Genomic DNA, 25,134 nt, shown 5'->3' on the forward strand with positions numbered 1-25,134 from the left:
TATGTGATGGGTATGCACAAAATAGTCTAAGTTGATGAAGTGAAATGAGAAAAATGTATATAAAAAAATAAACTTAATAAAAATTAGAAAATTGGCATGTGCATATGTATTCACCCCCTTTGCTATGAAGCCCCTCAAAAGTTCTTGTGCAACCAATTACCTTCAGAAGTCACATAATTAGTGAAAGTGTCACATGAGCTGTCAGTATAAACACACCTTTTCTGAAAGGCCCCAGAGGCTGCAACACCACTAAGCAAGAGGCATCACACCATGAAGACCAAGGAGCTCGCCAAACAAGTCAGGGTCAAAGTTGTTGAGAAGTACAAGTCAGGGTTGGGTTATAAAAAAAAAAAAAAATATCCAAATCTTTGATGATCCCCTGGAGCACCATCAAATCCATCATCTTCAAATGGAAAGAACATGGTACCACAACAAACCTGCCAAGAGAGGACCGGCCACTAAAACTCACAGACCGGGCACATTAATCAGAGGCAGCACAGAGACCAAAAGGTAACCCTGATGGAGCCGCAGAGTTCCACAGCAGAGACTGGTGTATCTGCGCATGTGACCACAATAAGCCGTACACTCCATAGAGCTGGGCTGTATGGAAGAGTGGCCAGAAAAAAAGCCATTACTTAGTGTTAAAAATAAGAAGGCACGTTTTGATTTGCCAAAAGGCATGTGGACGACTCCCCAAGTGTATGGAGGAAGGTGCTCTGGTCAGATGAGACAAAAATTTAACTTTTCAACCACCAAGGGAAACGCTATGTCTGGAGTAAACCCAACACATCCCATCACCCTAAACATGCTGTGGGGATGTTTTTCAGCAGCAGGGACAGGGAAACGATTTCGAGTCGAGGGAAAGATGGATGGTGCTAAATACAGGGATATTCTTGAGCAAAACCTGTTTCAGTCTATCTGTGATTTGAGAATGGGACGGAGGTTCACCTTCCAGCAGGAAAATGACCAGAAGCATACTGCTAAAGCAACACTCCAGTGGTTCAAGAGGAAACATTTAAATGTGTTGGAATGGCCTAGTCAAACCCAGATCTCAATCCATTTGAGAATCTGTGGTCAGACTTGAAGATTGCTGTTCACAAGCGGAAACCATCCAACATGAAGGAGCTGGAGCAGTTTTGCCTTGAGGAATGGGCAAAAATCCCAGTGGCAAGATGTGGCAAGCTCAGAGACTTATCCAAAGCGACTTGCAGCTGTAATCGCCGCTAAAGGAGGCTCTACAAAGTACTGACTTTATGGGGGTGAATAGTTATGCATGCTGAAGTTTTCTGTTATTTTCTCCTATTTGTTGTTTGCTTCACAATAAACAAAACAAAAAACATCTTCAAAGTTGTAGGCATGTTCTGTGAATGAAATGATGCAAACCTTCAAACAATCCATTTTAATTCCATGTTGTGAGGCAACAAAACATGAAAAATACAAAGGGGGGTGAATACTTTAGCAAAGCACTGTATGTGGGAGCTTCGGCACTCTCCAGCAATAAAGTGAGACCCAGAACTAAAATAAATCTTTAAAGTGCTCATGGCCAATCATTGCGTTGTATTTAAAAATGTAATAATGGACGCATGATTAAAAACGCATAAATGAAAGTATTAAAATACAGACTTCTCAACTCAACATAGGAGTCCGACTGCAATGAAAGGTCAATACGGAGATGATAGATCAAATAAAATTTCCAGTTTGCATCCTCTCCTTTAAGATATTCCAAATTATAATGGAAACAGCAGGATATCTCTAACGCTCCTTATTGAAACACACACACACACTGGCTAGAGTTAAGCAATTTTGACTTGTTATTACTGCGTGCAACCATGCAAGCCTTGTCTCCTTCCCAAGGTCAATAACTACTTCGTTTTCTACAATACAAAGACATACTGCACAGAATAAATACTGCAATCACAGGTGTGCGTTCTTCAGAGCAGATGATCACTGTAATGTATGAGTTGCTAGGTTGGAAATAACTTTTGCATGAACAAGTGTTATATTTTGCCTTAAATCAAGGTTGGTTAACGGCATTTCCCCCCATAAGAAAAATCAAAAGGATTATAGCAGTAGAACATGAAATCAAAAAGAAACTAGCTCTGCCCACTACAAAGCAAACTAATGGCAGGCAGCTGGAACATAAAATACTATGAAATTTGAGGTCTAACATTGTTTTAGCAGAAAGATTAACCAAGATAAAGCCCTTTAAATGATCTATTGCTGCTTCAACATTAAAGTGCAAGGACTCCCAAATGCCCTGTGAAACAAGGTCAGTGGTCTCCAAATACGGTCCTCAAAAGGTACCCCAACAGTCCAGACTTTAAAGATATCCATGCGTAGGAACAGGTGACTTAAGTACCTCGGTCAGTTTATTTATACCATTTGTGCACAAGCAGGGATCTCTCTAAAACCTGGACTGTTGGGGTGCCATGAGGACCACGTTTGGGAAACACTGGATTAAGGGCCTTATTCAAAGATGGACGCAGTCGTTGTGTTCGCATGCAGTGGTTCGTCCATCGGGTCTGCGCACGCACACTGGCAATAGTGCTCGTGCGCGACCCTTCACCATGTGGCTGCAAGGTGATAGACAGTGGCGGGGGTTGTCAAAGAGGTTTTGGCGGGCATGGTCCAGACAACGCAGGCTTGGCCGGACTGTTTTTGGGGCGGTTGCGTGATGTCGCACGCAGCCACTCAGAGAAAAAAAATAGAGCTGGACCACCTGCCAGCGCAGCCAGGCTGCATATGCAGGCGTCGACTACAAATCGATGCGTATACAATTAAATAGGGAATGCATCACGGGGCAGCACCACATATGCTCGGCGGTCTTGCCCTGTGCTCGGTGGCCCCCAGCATGCGAGTAGATGTGGAAGCAAGATCTGCATCCATCTCTGAATAACCCCCTTATACCCCTTTCACACCGCACAAATAACCAGGAATCGACCAGTAGATTGCCGGGTCCACAGGAGTTGCTGTGTGGTGTGAAAGGGGCCATGACGAATTCCCAGGTCACCTGACTTGGTAATTCAATAAAGCAGTGTTATTCCCGGGTAACATACCAGATCAGGTGCAGTGTGAACAGGTTGCCAGGTCGATGCGACCCGGGACCTGTTTACTGCATAGGGAGAGGCGGTGATCTCATCTCCCAATGCCGCCTCCACCCCCGATGATGCCGCAGTACCCGTCCCCGATGGCAACCCAACCCCTTCCCAATACCCGGGTGCGAACCGATATTTGCAATGAGAAAGCAGTAGTAATCATTACTAAACATCAAAGCAGGGATAGTCACTTGAGCATTACCAATGGTTGTTGAACAGAGTGAATTCATTGACCAAAAGTTTAAATCTGACCAATTCTTGTTGATTTTCTCCCAACACTGCAACACCTCAAAGTTAAGAAGCTTGGTCACTTTTAAATAAACAATACCTCTATCTAGGACCAACCCGCCAGGTTCATATTTTGTAGCAAACCAATTGTGTGGGGGAGCTGGAAAAAATAGATTTAAAAAAATAAAAAATTAAAAAATAGTCTTCTTTGGGATCCAATACCTGCAGAAGGACAACACTAACCCTAAAGCACCTGCTGCAGAACACAACCCAAGTGGCCTTCATAGGAGAGAAATTGTAATTGTTTTTTGGGTCCCTTAAGGAGATTTTTAGGCGTTGTGTCGATCAGGAATAAGTGACATGAGTGCCCTTTATTTCTGCTCATACCCTCCTGATAGTGTGTATGATTATGTCTTTACGCAAAACCTGTATAGAAGAAAGGGGGTTAATTAATGTTAACAGCTCTTTTGAGAGAGAATTGAAGTCCATTATGAGGAGCGGGTTTCGATATATGCTGTTATATAGTAACTGAAGAAAAAGGTACTTACTAACTTTCCCTGTCTAAGTGAGATGCGATCACCTCTGCCTGACTGACAGGCAGAGGCGATCGCAGGGCAGGAGGGGGCGTGCCAACGGTATTAGAACACCGTTGGTGGGGGCGCGGACTGGACAACGTAGGAGTGTCCGGACCGTTGCGGGGGCAGGCCGCGAGGGCTGCGCGATGTCACGTGCAGCCACTGCGACCCAGAATGCAGCGGGTAGCCACCTCCCAGCGCAGCTAGGCTGTGCAGGTAGGGAGCTACTTGGCAGGTCTGAATCAGCCCCTCAGTGTGTAGCTTTGCTGGCTGGTTCCCTCTGTGTGCGGTTCTCCGTACCAACGCGTTAGCAACAGAATCTAACATTCCTCTTCGTTGTTAGCAATGTTAGATTCTGTTGTTGACAACGCATTGGTATGGAGGACCGCACACAGAGGGAACCAGCCGGCAACGCTTGTAATAATTGCCCCCTCCCCCCTTAAATGTTGATTCACCTAGAAAATGTTTCTCAATCCTTGAGGCATATTCCCATCACCCATGAAGGCTTTGATTCCCCCACAAGTAGCATTGTCCATCCACCACTGACCATAGATATCTGACGACATCTACCCCACCACACTAACTATAGATACCACTTCTTGCTACCACCCCCACTGCCCCTCCCGTATTCAGAGATCAACGTAGTAGTCGACATGCAGTAAAGCGAGGTTAAATCAGCCCCCCTGAACTAGCACTCGAAGGGGATAGCGACTATAAAGCAGAGCTTGTGGTCGGGATGCAACCACAGCAGGGAAAGTCCATCTTCTTATGGTTGCATCACATGCAATTATGCCAGAGAAGTGGTTAAAGACAAGGACAAACTTGTTAGATGGATTCTGGTATTATCTGGGTCAGCCAGCCAATGCAATCCAAGCAATATTTATCTCAACTTTGTAGTTACTCAAGTAAAGCCACTCCCTTGCTCCAATTTTTCGTTGACACCCAATGCACAGTAGAGAATAAAATCCTTAATCCTTGCATACATGTAGGGCAAATCATAAACACTCCCTGCTTAAATAGATTCAGAAAAAGGCTTTGAGAAGCAACACTAACACATTCAGAAGCTAAACGCTTCTACCTATTTACCAAAGTCCTGCCTCTGGTGATGCCTATTGCCAGTACCTGGAACTGGCAGCCAGTAAGCCAACCCACACATGCACCGGATAAACTCACTGGCCTGGCAAGCAGTAAAGCTGGGTACACACTGAGCGACAGGTCGTCTGATCCAGCAGATTGGACAGACAAATTGCTCAAATTGGCACATATTCGGCAGTGTGTATGCCAGATATTCACATGCCAGCAGTTGCTAGTGACGTAGTCAGGTTTCATGTGCTGCATATGAAACCTGACGATATCGCTAGCGACATCATTTATGCTAATGAAGGACTGAACAGCAATCATCCGTCCTTCATTAACATTACTCAATATGTACCCAAGTTACGATATGTCGGCCCGTTGAGAGGATATACCAGCTGAGTACATATCGCTCCAGTGTGTACCCATCTTAAGAGTTGTTTTTTTATTTTTATTTTATATCACTGCGGCCAGTGTGCCGAGAGGAGCACTAGCTGCTCTGGTCACTATTTTGATAAATAACCAGAGAAATTCTCTCTCACACACATAATAAGAAGCAATAGAAAAATCTTTATTTTGTATGGTGTTTTCATAAAAACAGGTTCCATAGCTAGATTTTCTAATTGTCTGTTTTACTAACTTTTAACAGTAAAATATCCCTAAACTATCTTTAAAAATGTAGGATATTGGGCAATATTGTGATATCACGCCTGATCTCCCGTTTAAAGTGATGGGAGATCGTGGGGCGACAGGATCTTTGCTATCATGGCTATAGCGACCATAGAGGTCGGGTTTAGTCGTGTAAAGCAGCTAAACCAAACTAATGGGCACCACGCTGAAATGTCACTTTGCACATTTTATCAGCACCGGTGAACAGAGCAAGAATTGAATTGCTCCGTTGGGCGCCACCTAGTGGCTGCTGGCGCAATAACTATTAAATATCACCTTAGAACCTGAATGCAGATCTGGACTGCTAATTTGATTTTTTAAACGTTTTATCAAACAGCCCAAACATATTATAACACAGCAATTATGCTTGATAATTGACTAAAAATACAGAAGTGGCCATATATTCAGTTTTTTGACAATAAGCTTGAAGCACAAGATCAGATAAGCTTAACCCTTCTGCAATAAAATGTATAGTTGTGTTATGATCTGCAGTTCCACTCCACAAAATATCAAAGGAATGGGAGTCGCTGATACACTAAGGCAGCAGTAACCAATCGGCAGCTCGGCTCCCTACTCCCGGCATACTCCTCCCGAGTGCAGTAGCAGCGTTTCTAAGGGCGCCGGCCCGTGAGCCAACCGGAGCTCGCGAACCGGCAGCAGCGACAACTGACTTGCTGCAGGACGGCAAGCTCTGATTGGCTCATGGATGCCATAATTAATATGTGTAAGAGACTCAGAGGCGGGCGGCAAATGTAGCCACCCAGACCAGCAACAGCAGTGGTGAGCATTATATGTATGTGACACTGTACTGGGGCATATGTATTATTATTACTACAGGTTGAGTATCCCATATCCAAATACGGAATATTCCGAAATACGGACTTTTTTGAGCGAGAGTGAGATAGTGAAACTTTTGTTTTCTGATGGCTCAATGTACACAAACTTTGTTTAATACACACAGTTATTAAACATATTGTATTAAATGACCTTCAGACTGTGTATATAAGGTGTATATGAAACATAAATGAATTGTGTGAATGTAGACACACTTTGTTTAATGCACAAAGTTATAAAAAATATTGGCTAAAATGACCTTCAGGCTGTGTGTATAAGGTGCATATAAAACATAAATGCATTCTGTGCTTAGATTTAGGTCCCATCGCCATGATATCTCATTATGGTATGCAATTATTCCAAAATACGGAAAAATCCGATATCCAAAATACCTCTGGTCCCAAGCATTTTGGATAAGGGATACTCAACCTGTACTACATTTTATTTCTAATGGGCCCTACACATTGGCCGATCCGCCGCCGAGCTGGCCGACGGGCGACCCGGCGGCAGGGGGGCGCAGTCACACGGCTCCATAGAACTGCAGGCAAATATGGACGAGATCGTCCATATTGGCCTGCATGCACAGCCGACGGGGCATCAGCATTCATCGCTGGAGCCTCCACACTGCACGATATGAACGTTATCTCGTTCGTTTATGAATGAGATCGTTCATATCGTGCAGTGATGTCGACCAGTGTGTAGGGCCTATAAGGCGCCACAAGTGTTTCACAGCGCCGTACAAAGGACAGTACAGGGAGACAAAACTTAGCATTACAGTAAATAACAAAAATAGAGTACAGGTAACAAAGAGCACCACAATTCTCAAAACATAATACAGCTAAGATGTAAGTAGCGAGGGAGTAATCATCATCATCATACTACTTGGGGCTGGCGGCCATAGATAGGAGATGAGCTTTTACCAGCAGCAGAAAAAGCGGGTAAAGATGGTCGCCGAGTACCAGAGAGCTGCAAGTGAAATGTGTTGAGAAGAGGGCTATGACAACAAGAGGAAAGAGGGCCCTGCTCTGAAGAGCTAACAATCTATTGCAGGCCTGGCTGTCAAAGTCGAAAAACATTGTAATGCATACACCATGTACTAACCCCATGCACATGCCCGCTGCGCGTACACTTACTTCGCCGTGCGTTCCTGCGCGTGGTATGGGTATTTAGGGCGGAGTGTGTGAGCGCGTAGAGGGTTATTAGAACATTACATATTTAACCCAAATAGTGCACATTGTACACATAGCCCCCTGCACCACATCAGAAAGAAATGGCTGTTTAAAATGGTTACAGAACAAGGGGATTCACCTTTACAGGATAGGAGGGGACAGAACAAGGTTACAAGGTGGTGTTTGGTATCCAGCTGTAGGGTATTTTAAGGGAAACATTCTGGTGTTGGTTTGAGGAAGATCGCATGTTCCTGAGGACATTAAGATGCAGAAACAGAATATAGGTTTAAACTGTATTTACTGTATATTATGTATGCGTGGGGAATCCAGAGGATACCACCCACAAGAGCAGTTGAGAAAGACATCGCCCACCTTTTCAAATCAACCTATGACCTCTCCTGTAATGTAAAGGTGGATCTCAGTGTCCAATAGACAAAGGGATTACAGTGACCATTGTATTGTATATGGAAGTTGTGTATAAAAAGCCTGTTGTTGCCTGGCCGGGCAGAAGACTCTGAACGCTTTCTACCTGATAAGCGGAGGACCGGCCGGGTTACGCAAGCGACTATTCTCATGTATGTACATTGACTGTAGCCATTATTCTGTTTTAGATTTATCTTGTTAGCCTGTAGTGTATAATTTGTACTGTTTTACCTTTTGAAATAATCCACTGTGGCCTTAGAACCCTGTGGTTCAACTACATATCGGTGTTGTGTCCTCACTTTCCTGCAAGGGTTTGAGGCAGCCTGATGGCAGTAAGTAAGCAAAGTAGAGATGTTCAAGGCATGAGGAAGGGGGATGGAGGAGGAGGAGCAGCCGCAGGACTAGGTTATGCATCAAAAGGGTACGCTTTGATAAATAGGTGGGTTTTCAGTGACCGTTTGAAGCTTTGCACGGTCGAGGAGTGTCTAATGGAGCGGGGTAGCACGTTCCACTGAAGGGGTGCAGCACGGGCAAAATCTTGAACTCGTGCATGGGAAGCAGTGACCAGGGCAGAGGAGAGGCGACAGTCATTGGCTGACCGTAGTAGGCATATGTGGCACTGTACAACGCAACTAAAAACGGGGTTGTGACACAAGTTCATACTCCCACAAACATCATACCGAAAGGTGCGCGCACAAAAATGGGAAATATCTTTATGACAACTAGGCCACGCCTCTATTTTTGCACACTCGCCTTTGGTGCGCGCATGATAATGGCTCTTTCATTTGACTACAGATCTTTTCTGGCTCTTTGCCTCCGACTGGTTGGCCAACCCTGCTCTAAGGGATGAATCAAATAAGCAAAGTCCAGGGGCCACTGTAAGTACAGCATATGACTGCACTTACGGACAAGCAAGCCAACTTTTTATTAACTGAATTGATGCCTACATTCCACCTGTCCACAACATCCCTAGGTACCAGAAGGCTGGGATGTTCTATTTGGGAACAATACAGTTCTGTTGAAAACAGAGAAAAATAAGGTTTGTCCATTGTTCAGAGTATAAAGTAATGCTGGGTACACACAAGGATATCATGTGACCCGCCATCATGCCAACCAATAAGGTAAGCTAAATACATCTGCCAACTGGCCACATAATATGTTTGGCCATACATTACAGCTGGGAGGGCATCTGAATTTGGCGGTCCTTGCACCCCGTGAACGGGTGGCTGGCAGGTCGCCTGTATACACAGCCAGATAAGCAGAGACATGTACAAGTTAGGCATCAGCTGTGCTGCAGGGCCGACGCAGAGTGTTTGCGAACGGCATTGGTGTGACAAGTGATATCAACCAGTGTGTATCCATCAAGAGTAAAAAAAAAAAAAAAAAAGGAGTGGTATAGTAAAATGGATAGATGGGGAGTACTAAAAATATTGCTACTGCCAAGGTAAAGATTAGCAACTTTGTGCATTAGTAATGGAACACAGGACAGTGAAATCGGTGGTGTGTCTTCCACTGACCACACTGCAATTGGATTTGCCATTGGCAGTCACTGCTGCTTTTCTCTAATGAGTTTGTAACCAGCCTAATGAGTCAAAAAAGTAATTTATGAATGTATTAAGGCGCCCATACAACAGCAGAGTATCTGGGTGATTCCATGTTTTCCCGATGCCTGAATTGGCGAGTTGACAATATTTAACATGCAGGATTTTGACAAATTCCCAACAAATTCACAATCATTGATTCTTGCCGATCTGCATTTTTAAACAGCAAATCAGATCGGCATTGGGGAACCACCCGTGTTATGTATAGCCCTCATTAATATTAATTTGCCTTATTTACAAACATGCTTTGCTATAATCAGCAGGTGCCAACATATACTGCAAGAAATGCTACTTTACCACAAACCCGATTTGATTTACCCTAAATGAACCATTTTCAGTGTTCTCATGCCCTAACTTTCCAAATTTTACACCACTTAAAACTTCCCAGACCAGTATTTTGTACTCCTAGTACTGTACAGATTTTCCTTCATCTTGTGCATTCCTGGAAATGTTAAAAGTAATTTATGTTTCAGTATTGTAAAAACAATGGTGTCGATTCAATTCGGCAATTTAAGAATAGCGCCGGGAATTAGCTCCCGACGCTATTCAATTCAGCTGCTAGTGACCCGCAATTGTCGGGAATTCTTCTCTCATCCCCGGGGGATGAAAGAAGAAACCCGACAAAAGTGCTGCCTCGCGGCCGGCGCAAGGCTGATTCTGTCGGGAATCAGCCTCGCGCCGGGTAGTTAAGTCGGAGAATGCCCGTTCTCCCGACAATTCAACCTGTTTAGTCGCAGAGAACGGGACATCGCAGACTTAACTGGAGCTGAATTGAATAGCGTCGGGAGCTAATTCCCGGCGCTATTCTTAAGTTGCCGAATTGAATCGACCCCAATGTATACTGTATGTTGTCTACATGAGATGATATAGTTGCAAAGATTAGGACAAACTAGATTTCCCCATCAAGATAGCATTTTTACTGTGTAGATATTTCATAGGAAGTCCATTAGGTGTTCACATTTAATATGATGCAATAGTGTTTAACACAGTAAGCCACCATAATTCACTACAACGTTCTTGTATGTTTTTTTTATTTTTTATATTTTGAACATTTACAGACTTCCCATATTCTATAAAAACCCTGAAACACGTGTATGACAGCTACAGCATTTTGTGTATATAACCTCTTTAGATTTACCACTAATATGTCCTACAATCACTGATATTTGATGGTGTTAATCTAAATCACAGTACTTACAAGGGAAAATGTAAGGTGTCAAATGTCAATTACTAAAGGACACAACATATTCTGGGCAGATTCAATAGTTTTCTCTCGGCCACAACTCTAAATGGCGACCGACGACACCAATTCAATTGTTCTGCTGTTCGGGGTGCCCAGCAGCAGTGGAGAACACATTTTTCTTGCAGCATCCTGCGGCGTGAGAAAAAAAAAAAAAAATGTGTGCAAACTCAGTACTTTGGGCGTTAAAAATAGGAGTTTGGACGGGTTAAGCCATTTTAAGGCGGTTAAATCTAGTCTGTTTGGGAGTGACATGTGCGATATGCATGCGCGCCCAAACAACTGAATAGTGACAATTATTTGGGGGTCTAAACAGGCCTGTTTATACAGGATTTTTAGACACCCAAACCAATTGAATCTGCCCCTTTCAGTCATATCCCTTTCACACTAGCACCTAAATCCCAGGTTTTTGAGCATGAATGCGCATCAACCAGAGATATAGGTAGGTCTGAATGCTAACGACCTGGGACTATGTCCCGGGTCCGCTACCCTGCTCCAGTCCAGGGTCACAGAGCGGAGACCCAGGAACTTGCGAGTGTGCTAGACCCGGCAAACTTAAGGTGGGTACACACTACAAAATATAACAATGTGCACAATTCCGACACATCATCTTGTGTGTACCCACTATATCACCACCCGTCGGCTGTACATGCAGCTCAATCTGGCGATGTTGCAAGGGATGCCATGCTGCCAAACTGACTTACACCGGGACCTGGGAAAGAAACACTTAGCGCCATATGTGAAGCGGACTTACCCGGGAAAGGAACTTCATTAGTGAGATTGTGCCTTATGTTTGGTACGCAGTTACCTTAAGCAGTGGTGGTCTATTTTTTTATATTGTGTTTTAATAAATGTAATCTGTTTTACGCTATGTGGGTCCCCCTTCCTATGTTTGCATTTGAGGACAAATATCTTCACGATCTATAAAAGAATTACAACTGATAAGATATATATGTGGGACTATTTCTGCTTCGATGTGAGCAAGCAGTTAGATTCTCATATATGTTGGAGATGATCTACCCATGAGAGTATATTTTTGGATCTATTTATCCAAGGTAACCATTAGGAGTAGGATCATTCAATTAAGGAAGGGTTAAAACTCATACTATATGCTTTGAACTCTGGTTGTTACAATGAACTGGTTACCCTAACTGAGAAGCGCAGTATTCCATGTTTTGTATTTTTGTAAGTTTGTGGAGAAAGTGATCTCCTTTGTTGGAAAACTGCAGCATCTCTGTTGAAGCGCAGGCGATACTGTATTGTTTATTGCAGCATGGCCTAGCTCCTCCCTCCACCATCGCTCTGTCACAGCCGACTTCAGAAAGTGTGTATGCACTTGTCGACGTTGGCACCCCGCTGGGTCCCATTGCCCGAGAAATCGCCGGGTACACATTGTTAAGTATGTACTCGGCATTAGAGAGATCAATACACAATCATTGTATGCCATCTAAGCAGAAAAACACTGTGTGCAATGAAAAAGTACAAATAAAGACAAGATTAAGGATCCACACAGCAGACATTGTAATGCAAAATGTCAGTAAGTAGAATATCCAAGTAATATTATTATATTATCATGTGGCCATATACTGAAGAATAAATAAACTGACAGAATGTCAATATAAAAACACTGACTGATATTTCTATACCATAAAGATGGCGATTTATAATTTACATGACAAAAACCATATACTGTAAATATTATTGATAAATTACCTACACCACAATTGTGAAAGACCTAAACAAGAAGCAACTGACAGCATGAAATCACATTCATGTACTGCATATTGGATTTCGATCTCAAAAAACTAAATAAACAAAGTGTTTAAAAGGCTTCATACATCCATACAGAAAATGAGAGAAATAATGGTTGAATGAATAAAAAGCATTAGACATAACCACAGCATAATGTGTATGTGTGACCTCACATACTAAGGATACAGCAGGAGAATACAGGAAACTAACACTTGGATGGAAACTAATAAACTACAGAAGTAATCAGGGGCCGCACTCACACTCCTCCTCACTCGGGCAGTGGACATGACACAGCGGTCACACCTGCACTCAGGTGAGGGGGCTGCGGAGTGTGACACAGTGACAGCAGGCCTGGAGCCGGAGCCTACAGTGATATCGCCGCCCACCTCCCCCTCCCCTCCCCCCAACCAGGCCTGGGCCCATCTCCCCGGCCAGGCACCAGGCCCCGCTCTCTCGCACTCAGCCTTACCTGTCAGCCTCCGCCTCCTCCGCCGCCAGCTCTGGCTAGGGGCCGGCGTGATTGCCGCGACTCCCCTCCGTCAGACCCCCCGAGACAGCCAACTTTGTCCCGCACGAGGGGGAGGGGGACGAGCGCTGCTTCTGCTGCCCCGGCCCGGCAGTCCCACCGTCACCTCCCCCTCTCTGCGGCAGCAGCAGCGCCCCGGCCTCACGGTCCTGGCCGGCCCAGTCCAGTGCGCTCCGCCGGCGGAACCAAGGGCCCCTGACGTCAGAGCAGGGCCCGGAACGCAGCGGTCCCTCCTCACGCAGCAGCGCTGCTGGCTATGGGGCGCCGTCTCCTCCGCTACCAGGCAGAAGGCGAAACCAAAATACTGGCAGCAGCAGTAGTAGCAGGGCGAATATGGCGGCGAGATCCCGCGAGAGGATGATGGTGGCGGCGGAGTCTCGCTGTGGTGGTGACGCCGCGCTGCTGGGAGACTGCGCTGCTGCCGCCGCCTCTGGGGTAAAGTAAACACGGGAACGTTGGGTTCATGCAGCAGAGCAGAGTCACTGCAGCTACCTGCTTGGCGGAGCCCAGCACACAGGGGGCACAGGCAGGGGCAGCCAGACACGTAGGAAGCACACAGGCTGCCGCAGTTCCACTCATTGCATCTAATTACAGTGCAGTCGTTTTAAATAGCTTTTATGGGTCGTATACTCCCAGAGGAAAATCCACATTCCACATATTCATCATGAAAAAATTGCACTGAGAATTTTTAGTTTTCAATTTTCATTGTATTCTCTCACGATTCTTTCATGATTCATCATGCCACCAAAAGAAAATTACGCCACGCCACCCGCAACCCCCCCACACACACACACACGCACGCACACACACACACACTGGTTGAATATCGCGGGCGCGACTGCCCCTCCCCACTCGTGGCACCTTGATGACACCCCCTATCCCTCCACAGGTCAGCAGCCGAGGACAGCTGGGGCAGTGCAGCCCACTCAACCCTGCCGAGTCTTGTGTGGCCGGCTGTAAAGGGAGGTGAGCGCTCAGTCGCGGACCCCTCTCGCCCCCGCCGGCACCTTTTTCAGAGTTTGATGAATGTCACAATTTCTACATCTACTGCAGAATGAAGAAATTGTGACATTTAAGTGATGATGAATAGACCCCCTAGTGTGGCTATGATGTAGTCCCCCTCTTCAAAAAGCATATATACATGATGGTGCTGTAGGCCGCTGGTAAATCATACTGAACCCATGTCATCAAGTACATTAATTTCTGTGCAGGTTTTAATTGTACTTTAAAAGTCATTATTTACATGACTGAGCTTACTGGTATGGAAGCAACTGTAATGGATGCATACAGACCTCTGGGTCCAATAGAGCCCACGCCACATATCCTGCACCCATTCACACTTATTCCTCTGTTAGCGCTGCAGTTATCACCAGGAATATGGCGCAAGTGCCAAGTTTCCTGACATCTGTGCCCCATATATCACGAGGAGTATACCGCAGGCGCCTTGTATCTGGATATCTGTGCACTACAGAAATCATGGGAAAATTAATAATTTCCTTGCCAGAAGCATGACGAGCCATACAAGGGGACATGGTACACTAATTGGGGTTCCATGTGCTTTGATGGAGGCAACAACACCCAAAAAAAATTAACAAAATGTGTTGACTTTTATGTAGACCATTTTCCATGACGACCTTTTCATGTGTTGCACTTTTGTACCTGTTGACTTTTTCAAGTGTCTGCCTTTTACCTGTTGACCTAATGACCCTGTCGACCTCTTGACCCTGTCAACCTTTTCTATGTCGACTATATTAGGGTTGACCCATTGATCTATATCCGTGTCTTCAGACCCCTTTTGTCTCTTTAGCTTTTTATATCTCTCCAGCCCCATTCTGTATCTCAAGCTCCAGACCCTTTTGTCTTTCCAACCCACTTCTGTATCTTCAGCTCCAGGCCCTTCTGGATGAATCATGTGATACCCCCAAAATGGGGCATCACTTCATCATTTACAATATAAATGGTTAGGTGAATAGCATGGGAGGTACAATTCAGTCTAACCTCTCCCCCCTCCCCCGCTTGCTCAAGCTGTAGCGGAGAGCCAAGCGCTGAGAGCTGGAGACAGCAGAGAATCAGTCCAGATGGTTATAAATACAGTAGGGACAGCTGCAGTCTGATGGGAGGAGTTAGAGCTGCTGACAGGAGGTGGTGAAGTCCCAGCGAGTCAGAGAATCACCTCAGAACCTGAGGTAACAGTGGGGAGCAGTGTCGGACTGGGGCATGCAGTGCCCACCGGGGGAATGCAGTGGTAGGGGCCCATGTTTAGGAGTGTGGCCAGTCCGCAGAGGGGGTGTGGCCTGCCACCTCACTGGTTTGACTAACCATTAGAGAGTGCAACATCTGGGCCCCTTCCTAAATATATTCAATAAATTCGGCTGCTGCATGCATAATGTACCAGATTATTAACAGATTAATAACAGCAATGCACTGTAGAAAATACACCATAGTCCAGTATAAGGTAACATATGCATAATTAAAGTGCACAGCCTGGAACCTGATCCTTAGAGCAGGATGTGGGCTCCCAGGCAGTGGGGCCCACCGGTGGTTTCCCCTGTACCCCTGTGGGCCAGTCCAAGCCTGGTGGGGTGTCCAGTGGAGCATGCAGAGGTTTCTATGGATTTGTGAATTTAGTGAATTTCATGCACTAGTAATTAGCAGTGGTATACACATAACATGCAGGAATATTAATCATTAGCATTACAATAGCACAGGCAAAACATTAAGCATTAGTATTTGTATTAACACTCTTTTCTGTAGCTGATAGCAGGTATTACATTCCTCACTGTAGAAATAGCTGGGGCTGATGTGAGTCTAATACTAGCCAAAGTACAAGCAGATAACTGGTTATCGTGAACTAGTTCTGTGGCTGGCAACAAGATGCTGCATAGTCTAATCAGTTATACTCCTTTCAGACCGCACAAATAACCCGGTATTGACCTGGTATATTGCCGGGTCGCTGTGGGGTGTGAAAGGGGTCAGTCCAGAATTCCCAGGTCGCCTGACCCGGTATTTTAACACGGGAATAAAGAAGGGTTATTCCCAGGATATTACATGGTCAGGTGCAGTGTGAATGGGTTGCCGAGTCGATGTGACCTGAAACACGTTCACAGTATAGGCAGAGGTGGCATGGACATGGTCTCATCTCCCAGCGCTGTCTCCGCAATCGGTCCCCAAGTCGCCTCAGTCCCCGCCCCAATGGCAACCCCAACTGGCATATTGCCGGTTCAGGGAGCCAGTGTAAGAGGGTCCAATGCAGGGTTGCACCCGGGAAGGACCCGTTTCCAAATCCCGGGTGCGACCCAGCATTGCAATCTGAAAGCGGTATTAGTGAGTCCACAACTAATACCCCTTCACTTCTTTTCACTGCCCCGCCTGTTGCTGAGAGTCTTTGATTTGTGGCTAGTGTGTTACACTGCACAGGCTGTCACCTCACTGTGCCTAAAATCACTGTCTCTACTCCCTCACTCTCTCCCCCGCTTAGAAGGCTCCACCCCCCATTAGAGGTTACAGGTCAGCCTGTTGCTAGGTCTGGGCTCTTCCTCCTTCCGCAGCTGATGCTATCCAGCAAGGACAAAAGTTAACTCCTGCAGCCCCAGTTCTTGCCCTAGCACTGGGAGCACAGGATCAAATCAAGGAACGTGGTAACCCCACAAGGGGTCCTGTCGGGGTTCTGTAGTAAGGTATCATATTAACAATCTGGGCAATTCAGAAGACCTGCCAAGGATCTTTCTACAGTTCAATTAGCTGTCAGGACCCCTGGAACCCTGTCAGCATGTCTCCATGGTGCAACTAATCTGGGATATTAAGAAGATCTGCCCTCTTTACTGTGTATATCACCTGGCTAGCATTTATGTACAGTGCAAGCAGTGTCGGACTGGGGCATGAAGGGCCTACCGGGGGAATGCAGTGGTAGGGGCCCATTCATAGGGATGTGGCCAGCCACCACATTGGTTTAGCTAACCATTAGAGACTGCATTAGCTAGGGCCCTTGATATACATACGTTCAATATTACCAGTGCATGCATGATATTGTAGCAGATTAATAACACCAATGTATGATAGAGAATACACCATAGTCCTGTGCATTATAATAGAACATATATTCATAATGTATAATTCAAGTGCACAAACGGGAACCTCTTCCCTAGAGAAGGAGGTGGGGCCCCACCAGGCAGTAGAGCCTACCTGGGGTTGCCCCCTGTACCCCTGTGGGTCAGTCCGACCCTGAGTGCAAGTATCTGAGCTATACAGAGAACCTGGTGCTTGTCATCATTTCTCTACAGTTAATTTATCAGTGCTATACCAAAAAACCTGTTACTGTCAGCAGTTCTCCATTGTACAAACTACCTGTGTCATTTGAAAGATTTCAGTTATACAGGAAACTTGCTATCTGGCAGCATTTCTCTCCAGTGAAGTTGTCTGTGCTATGCAGAAAAGATGTTGCCTGTCAGTATTTCTTCACTGGGCAAACTACAGTACCTGTGCCATTTGGAGGATCTGCCATCTATCCATGCAGTATAATTATCTGTGCTATTTAGAAAACCTGCTAGCATATTATAATATTCGTCTTCTTCTTCTTCTTATTATTATTATTATTATTATTATTAATATTATTCTTCAGTGTAAGTTATTAGTGCTAACTATAGTCTATGCATAGTTTTAGTATTCCTAGTTGTCATATTTAGATATGGCATTTTGGTTCTTAGTGCTATCTAGTTTTATACTATACTTAGCAATGGCTTTTAGTTCCCTATGCCATGTAGTAAGTTTAAAGTGTCGTGTTTTCTTTAAATATATGATCTTGAGCCTGCACTGCCTGGAGATTATTAAACGCCACACAGCTGTATGTCCACTTCATAATTATCCTACACATTAATACCTCCAATACATAATATTACACATTTGTGCCCGCAATACATAATATGCCACACATCTGTGCCCCATATTTTTTTCTATGCCACATAGATGTGCCTCAAATTCATAATGATGTCTCACAATGTTCAGAATATATACAGTATACCACACATATGGGCAGAAACATTTTTTTCTCTAGTATCCATAAGGGATATTGGGGGAAACTAGTACGATGGAGTACAGACGGGGTCCAAAGGAGCCAGTGCACTTTAAATTTTCTTCACTGGGTGTGCTGGCTCCTCCCCTCTATGCCCCCTCCCACAGGCAGTATAGAAAAAAGTGTCCTCAGGAGAGTATGCACATCTCTGCAGCTCCAGAGAGTTTTCTTCAATTTCATTTAAATTTTTTATTTTTTTCGGTATGCTGTCTGGACAACAGCATACCTGCACCATTGGAGTTAGGGGGGGTCGGTCACCGGCCTTGCGAGGTGCAGAGCCGCTTTCCTGCTGCAGGACGACCAGCCTTAGCTGTCACAGCCGCAGCACAGCGCACACCCCTAACGCTGCCTGAAGGTGACATCGGTGGTGAGTACACACCGGGGGCACCGCCAGGGGGGTCCCCAGTTCAAAGTGCGGCTGATCACTGGCGCAATGTTCGGGACCATCCCTGGGGGGTCCCGCTAGGATCCCCCGTGACTACACTGGCACAAACATGCTTAACCAAGCAATTGTGAGAGGCTTTAAGCTTAGGGGAGACTTTGCCAGTATATATATTGTGTATATAAATATTGTGTATAGCTCTGGCGCCATTGGAGGGGGCAGAGCTTCTTCAGAACAGGACCAGCGGCGTTTGGCGCCTTCCTATGCTTACAGAAGCCATCAGCAGCACACACTCAGCGCTTCCTGCCACACAGACACGCTGGAAACTGGTACAGGGTGTAGCTAAAGGGGGAGAGCCGCTGTTGTACAGTATTCTGAGCCTATTCAGGACTGGATTTATTAGTGTTATTGTGATACAGAGCTGACAGTTTCACTGGGGCTGTGCAGCTCCGGGTCTGCTGGTATTTCTCCCTCTCTGTGTATCTCCTCTCACATACAGTAGGAAAAGCAGGCTTGCATTATAACAGTGACGTACGGTGGGGTAACTGTGTGTAAGTGTATGTGTTTGTTCTTACTGTGAATATTTGTAAACACAAGCTGTGCAGTATCTGTCACACCAGATTCTCTCCATTATCCAAGGACTATGGCCCTCATTCCGAGTTGATCGGTCGCAAGGCGAATTTAGCAGAGTTACACACGCTAAGCCTACGCCTACTGGGAGTGTATCTTAGCTTCTTAAAATTGCGACCGATGTATTCGCAATATTGCGATTACAAACTACTTTGCAGTTTCTGAGTAACTTCAACCTTACTCTGCCTGTGCGATCAGTTCAGTGCTTGTCGTTCCTGGTTTGACGTCACAAACACACCCAGCGTTCGCCCAGACACTCCTCCGTTTCTCCAGCCACTCCTGCGTTTTTTCCGGAAACGGTAGCGTTTTCATCCACACGCCCATAAAACGCCGTGTTTCCGCCCAGTAACACCCATTTCCTGTCAATCACATTACGATCGCCGGAGCGATGAAAAAGCCGTGAGTAAAAATACTATCTTCATTGTTAAATTACTTGGCGCAGTCGCAGTGCGAATATTGCGCATGCGTACTAAGCGGATTTTCATTGCGATGCGATGAAAAATACCGACCGATCAACTCGGAATGAGGGCCTATGTTTCCTGTGAGCAATGTAGTCAATCTTCACAAATTAGTGAAGAGGTTGGGGGAGAGGGTACAGAGCCCCACTGGTTAGGGTCTCTTAAAACTATGATGTCATATATGTCATCCCAGCAAACTGCTAATGTGCAGAAAACTCAGCTACTGCAACAAGCTGTTGCAGATTTAGCTGCTAGAGCTGATGCACAGCCCCCCCCCCCCCCCCCCCCCCTCTCTCATGCAGGTCCCCAGAAGTGTGGTTTAGCTACTCTGCTCTCTGATACAGATGATGATATACAAGATGATGGGGATGACCCGGATCCCGTTAGTGGTGATCCCGATTCTACTCAGGGTATTGAACCCCTCATTTTGGCTATAAGGGATGTGTTGCAGCTCCCTCTAGAGGACGCTTCTTCACAGCAGTCTTTTTTCTTTGTACAAAACAAGCCCGATGTCACTTTCCCTGAATCTCCAGAGTTAGATTACTTATTTAAACAGGCCTGGAAGAATCCAGATGAAAAATTCAAAGTATCCAAAAAGTTTTTGCGCACTTTCCCATATGCTCCTCGAGGAACCCCCTGGGGTGGATGTCTCAGTCTCTCACCTTTCTAAGAAGGTAGTGATGCCTGACCCGGGCTCCTTTACTATGAAGGATCCTGGGGATAGAAAGATAGTGACGACCCTAAAATCTATATACACTGCAGCCAGCATTTCACAAAGACCGGTCATTGCGGGTTGCTGGATGACCCATGCCATTCATTCTTGGGCCATGCAAATTCAGGGGGGCCTCTCGGGGGATATGCCCGTAGTTACCATGGTTACCCTCCTGAAACACATTTAGGACACTACTTGTGTCCTCTGTGATTCCCTCAAGGAGATGGGGAACATCAATGCTCGGACGTCGGCCATGGCGGTGTTGGCACGCAGGGCCTTGTGGTTACATCAGTGGATTGCGGACGCAGAATCCAAACATAATGTGGAGTCCCTCCCCTTTTCTGGGGAATGGCTTTTTGGGGATGAGCTGGATGCCTGTATTTCCAAGGTTAATGCTGGGAAATCCACGTTTATCCCCTGCAGGGGGCCCGCCGGCGAGCCGTTCCTATCTGGGACCGTCAGTCCAGTATTTCGGTCTCACACATTTCGATCAAAGACCAGAGGTGCCTCCAATGCGGCTAGAGGTACCAGAGGTAAGCCCAGGAAACCTGCAAGTAACAGTCCTCAGGAACAGTCCAACAGTTCTGCTTCCACTAAAGCCTCAGCATGACGGTGCCAACCCACCCCGAGGGGATCTCGAGGTGGGAGCTCGGCTGCATCACTTCAGCCACGTCTGGGAGTCCTCCTGCCAGGATGCCTGGGTCAGGGAGCTCTTTTCTCAGGGCTACAAGCTGGAGTTCAATAGTACTCCCTATCAGCGATTTTCCAGATCAAGCTTACCAGCTTCGGAGGATATGCAAGTTACGTTACAACAGGCTATCCAAAAATTGGTCCAATCCCACGTCATTGTTCCAGTACCTCTACCACAGCGCGGCAAGGGGTTTTACTCAAATCTGTTTGTGGTGCTGAAGCCAGACGGTTCGGTCAGACCCATTCTGAATCTGAAAACATTAAATCCTTATTTAAAGGGGTTGAAGTTCAAGATGGAATCCCTGCGTGCAGTAATTGCGGGCCTGGAAGACCAGGAATTTATGGTATCCTTGGATATCAAGGACGCCTATCTCCACATTCCGATTTGGTCTTCTCATCCGGCGTATTTGCGGTTTGCCCTGCTGGACGATCACTTCCAGTTCCAGGCACTACCCTACGGCCTGTCAACAGCACCGAGGGTATTCACGAAGGTGATGGTGGAGATGATGCTTCAACTCCGGATCCAAGGGATAAATGTGGTGCCTTATCTAGACGACTGTCACGATCCGGGTATCTGGATGCCATTACTTGCCTTTCAGATGTCTCCTGAGGCTGGCTCAGCGTTCCAAGGCCGGATCTCATCTGTGTCCACATTCTGCATATCCCTCCTGTCACGCTGAGACGCTGTCACAGCGGCGCCATGTTTGAATCCTGCATGGCGTCTCCTGTCCTCTGCGGCCGGCGCCGCCATTACTGTTATGTTTCCACATGGTTTCCAAACCAGCTTTCCCTCCAAGTTCTAACATGGGCACAGCCATGTTGGATCCAATCACATGTCTCAGTTCCACCAATCCACTGCCTCTGGAAATCTGCATAATTGCCCAGCCAATGCCTGCATTGCTGCAGGTATAAGTATCCTGTGCCTGGGCCAGGAAATGGTCAGTGCTTTGGTTGTCAAACCTAGTTCCAGTCTGTCTCTCTCCTGTGGTTATTTTCCAGGTTCCAGTTCCTGTCTCCAAGCTTCCACTAAAGAGACCCGCTCCAGTCTACCACCTGCGGTGCAGCCTGACTCTCCAGTCCTCTGGGACTCATCTGTTTCCAGCTACAGATTCACCTGCTTCCAGCAGAGATCAGCTCTTCTTAAAGTGCCGGTACCATTTCTGCAGATTTCCATTTACCACCGGTACTAATATTTCACCGTTCTCAAGCTTCATTTCTCTAACGTCCTAAGTGGATGCTGGGGACTCCGTAAGGACCATGGGGAATAGCGGCTCCGCAGGAGACTGGGCACATCTAAAGAAAGCTTTAGGACTAACTGGTGTGCACTGGCTCCTCCCCCTATGACCCTCCTCCAAGCCTCAGTTAGATTTCTGTGCCCGACGAGAAGGGTGCACACTAGGGGCTCTCCTGAGCTTCTTAGTGAAAGTTTTAGTTTAGGTTTGTTATTTTCAGTGAGACCTGCTGGCAACAGGCTCACTGCATCGAGGGACTAAGGGGAGAAGAAGCGAACTCACCTGCGTGCAGAGTGGATTGGGCTTCTTGGCTACTGGACATTAGCTCCAGAGGGACGATCACAGGCCCAGTCTGGATGGGTCCCGGAGCCGCGCCGCCGGCCCCCTTACAGAGCCAGAAGAGCGAAGAGGTCCGGAAAAATCGGCGGCAGAAGACGTTCCTGTCTTCAATAAGGTAGCGCACAGCACTGCAGCTGTGCGCCATTGCTCTCAGCACACTTCATACTCCGGTCACTGAGGGTGCAGGGCGCTGGGGGGGGCGCCCTGAGACGCAATAAAACATGATAAAAATACCTTACATGGCAAAAAATACATCACATATAGCTCCTGGGCTATATGGATGCATTTAACCCCTGCCAGAATATACAGAAAAACGGGAGATAAGGCCGCCGAAAAGGGGGCGGAGCCTATCTCCTCAGCACACTGGCGCCATTTTCCCTCACAGCTCAGTTGGAGGGAAGCTCCCTGGCTCTTCCCTGCAGTCACTACACTACAGAAAGGGTTAAAAAAAGAGAGGGGGCACTAATTAGGCGCAGTATTAAAACATACAGCAGCTATAAGGGGAAAAACACTTATATAAGGTTATCCCTGTATATATATATAGGGCTCTGGTGTGTGCTGGCATACTCTCCCTCTGTCTCCCCAAAGGGCTAGTGGGGTCCTGTCCTCTATCAGAGCATTCCCTGTGTGTGTGCTGTGTGTCGGTACGTTTGTGTCGACATGTATGAGGAGAAAAATGATGTGGAGACGGAGCAGAGTGTCTGTAACAGTGATGTCACCACCTAGGGGGTCGACACCTGAGTGGATGTACTGTTGAAAATTACGTGACAGTGTCAGCTCTGTATAAAAAAACAGTGGTTGACATGAGACAGCCGGCTACTCAGCTTGTGCCTGTCCAGACGTCTCATAGGCCGTCAGGGGCTCTAAAGCGCCCGTTACCTCAGATGGCAGATACAGACGCCGACACGGATACTGACTCCTGTGTCGACGGTGAAGAGACAACCGTGATTTCCAGTAGGGCCACACGTTACATGATTGAGACAATGGAAAATGTTTTATACATTTCTGATAATACGAGTACCACCAAAAAGGGGTATTATGTTCGGTGAGGGAAAAACTACCTGTAGTTTTCCTGAATCTGAGAAATAAAATGAGGTGTGTGATGATGCGTGGGTTTCCCCCCGATAACAATTGATAATTTCTTAAAAAGTATTGGCTGTATACCCTTTCCCGCCAGAGGTTAGGGTGCGTTGGGAAACACCCCCTAGGGGGGATAAGGCGCTCACACGCTTGTAAGAACAAGGGCTCTACCCTCTCATGAGATGGCCGCCCTTAAGGATCCTGCTGATAGAAAGCAGGAGGGTATCCAAAAATGTATTCGCACACATACTGGTGTTATACTGCGACCAGCAATCGCCTCAGCCTGGAGGTGCAGTGCTGGGTTGGCATGGTCGGATTCCCTGACTGGAAATATTGATATCCTAGATAAGGATAGTATATTATTGCCTATAGAGCATTTAAAAGATGCATTTCTATATATGCATGATGCACAGCGGAATATTTGCCGACTGGCATCAAGTATAAGTGCGTTGTCCAATTCTACCAGTAAAATGGTCAGGTGATGCGGATTCCAAACGGCATTTGGAAGTATTGCCTTTGAAAAGGGGACATTTGGGGTCGGTCTTTTAGACCTGGTTGCCACGGCAACAACTGGGAAATCCACGTTTGTACCCCAGGTCGCCTCTCAAAATAAGACGCCGTATTATCAGGCGCAGTCCTTTGTTGGCAAGCGGACAAAAGGTTCCTCTTTTCTGCTCGTGACAGAGGGAGAGGAAAAAGGCTGAAGAGATTGCCCAGTTCCCAGGAACAGAAATCCTTTCCCGCCTCTGCAAAGCCCTCAGTATGACGCTAGGGCCTTACAAGCTCAGGCACGGTGGGGGCCCGTTCTCAATGAATTTCAGTGCGCAGTGGGCTCACTCGCAAGTAGACCCCTGGATCCTTCAGGTAATATCTCAAGGGTACATATTGAAATTCGAGACGTCTCCCCCTCGCCGTTTCCAAAAGTCGGCTTTACCGACGTCTCCCTCTGACAGGGAGGCAGTTTTGGAAGCCATTCACAAGCTGTATTCCCAGCAGGTGATAATCAAGTTACCCCTCCTGCAACAGGGAACGGGGTATTATTCCACACTACTGTGGTACCGAAGCCAGACGGCTCGGTGAGACCGATTCTAAATCTAAAATCTAAAATCTTTGAACACTTACATACAGAGGTTCAAATTCAAGATTGAGTCACTCAGAGCAGTGATTGCGAACCTGGAAGAAGGGGACTACATGATGTCTCGGGACATCAAGGATGCTTACCTTCATGTCAAAATGTACCCTTCTCACCAAGGGTACCTCAGGTTATGGTACAGAACTGTCACTATCAGTTCAGACGCTGCCATAGGGATGGTCCACGGCACCCCGGGTCTTTACCAAGGTAATGGCCGAAATGATA

The 25,134-nt window shown here is 46.4% G+C and overlaps 1 protein-coding gene across 1 annotated transcript in view; it reads right to left on the minus strand.

The window, feature by feature from the left end:
* TAB2 (TGF-beta activated kinase 1 (MAP3K7) binding protein 2) overlaps positions 1 to 13,481 on the minus strand; it is a 198,913-nt gene extending 185,432 nt beyond the window's left edge. The window contains exon 1 of the mRNA XM_063917506.1: positions 13,130 to 13,481. The gene's annotated coding sequence lies outside the window, so the exon portion shown is untranslated. The remainder of the gene's footprint in view (positions 1 to 13,129) is intronic.
* Positions 13,482 to 25,134: the final 11,653 nt, after the last annotated feature.

The sequence above is a fragment of the Pseudophryne corroboree genome, chromosome 4 (assembly GCF_028390025.1).
Source record: "Pseudophryne corroboree isolate aPseCor3 chromosome 4, aPseCor3.hap2, whole genome shotgun sequence".
Lineage (NCBI taxonomy): Eukaryota > Metazoa > Chordata > Amphibia > Anura > Myobatrachidae > Pseudophryne > Pseudophryne corroboree.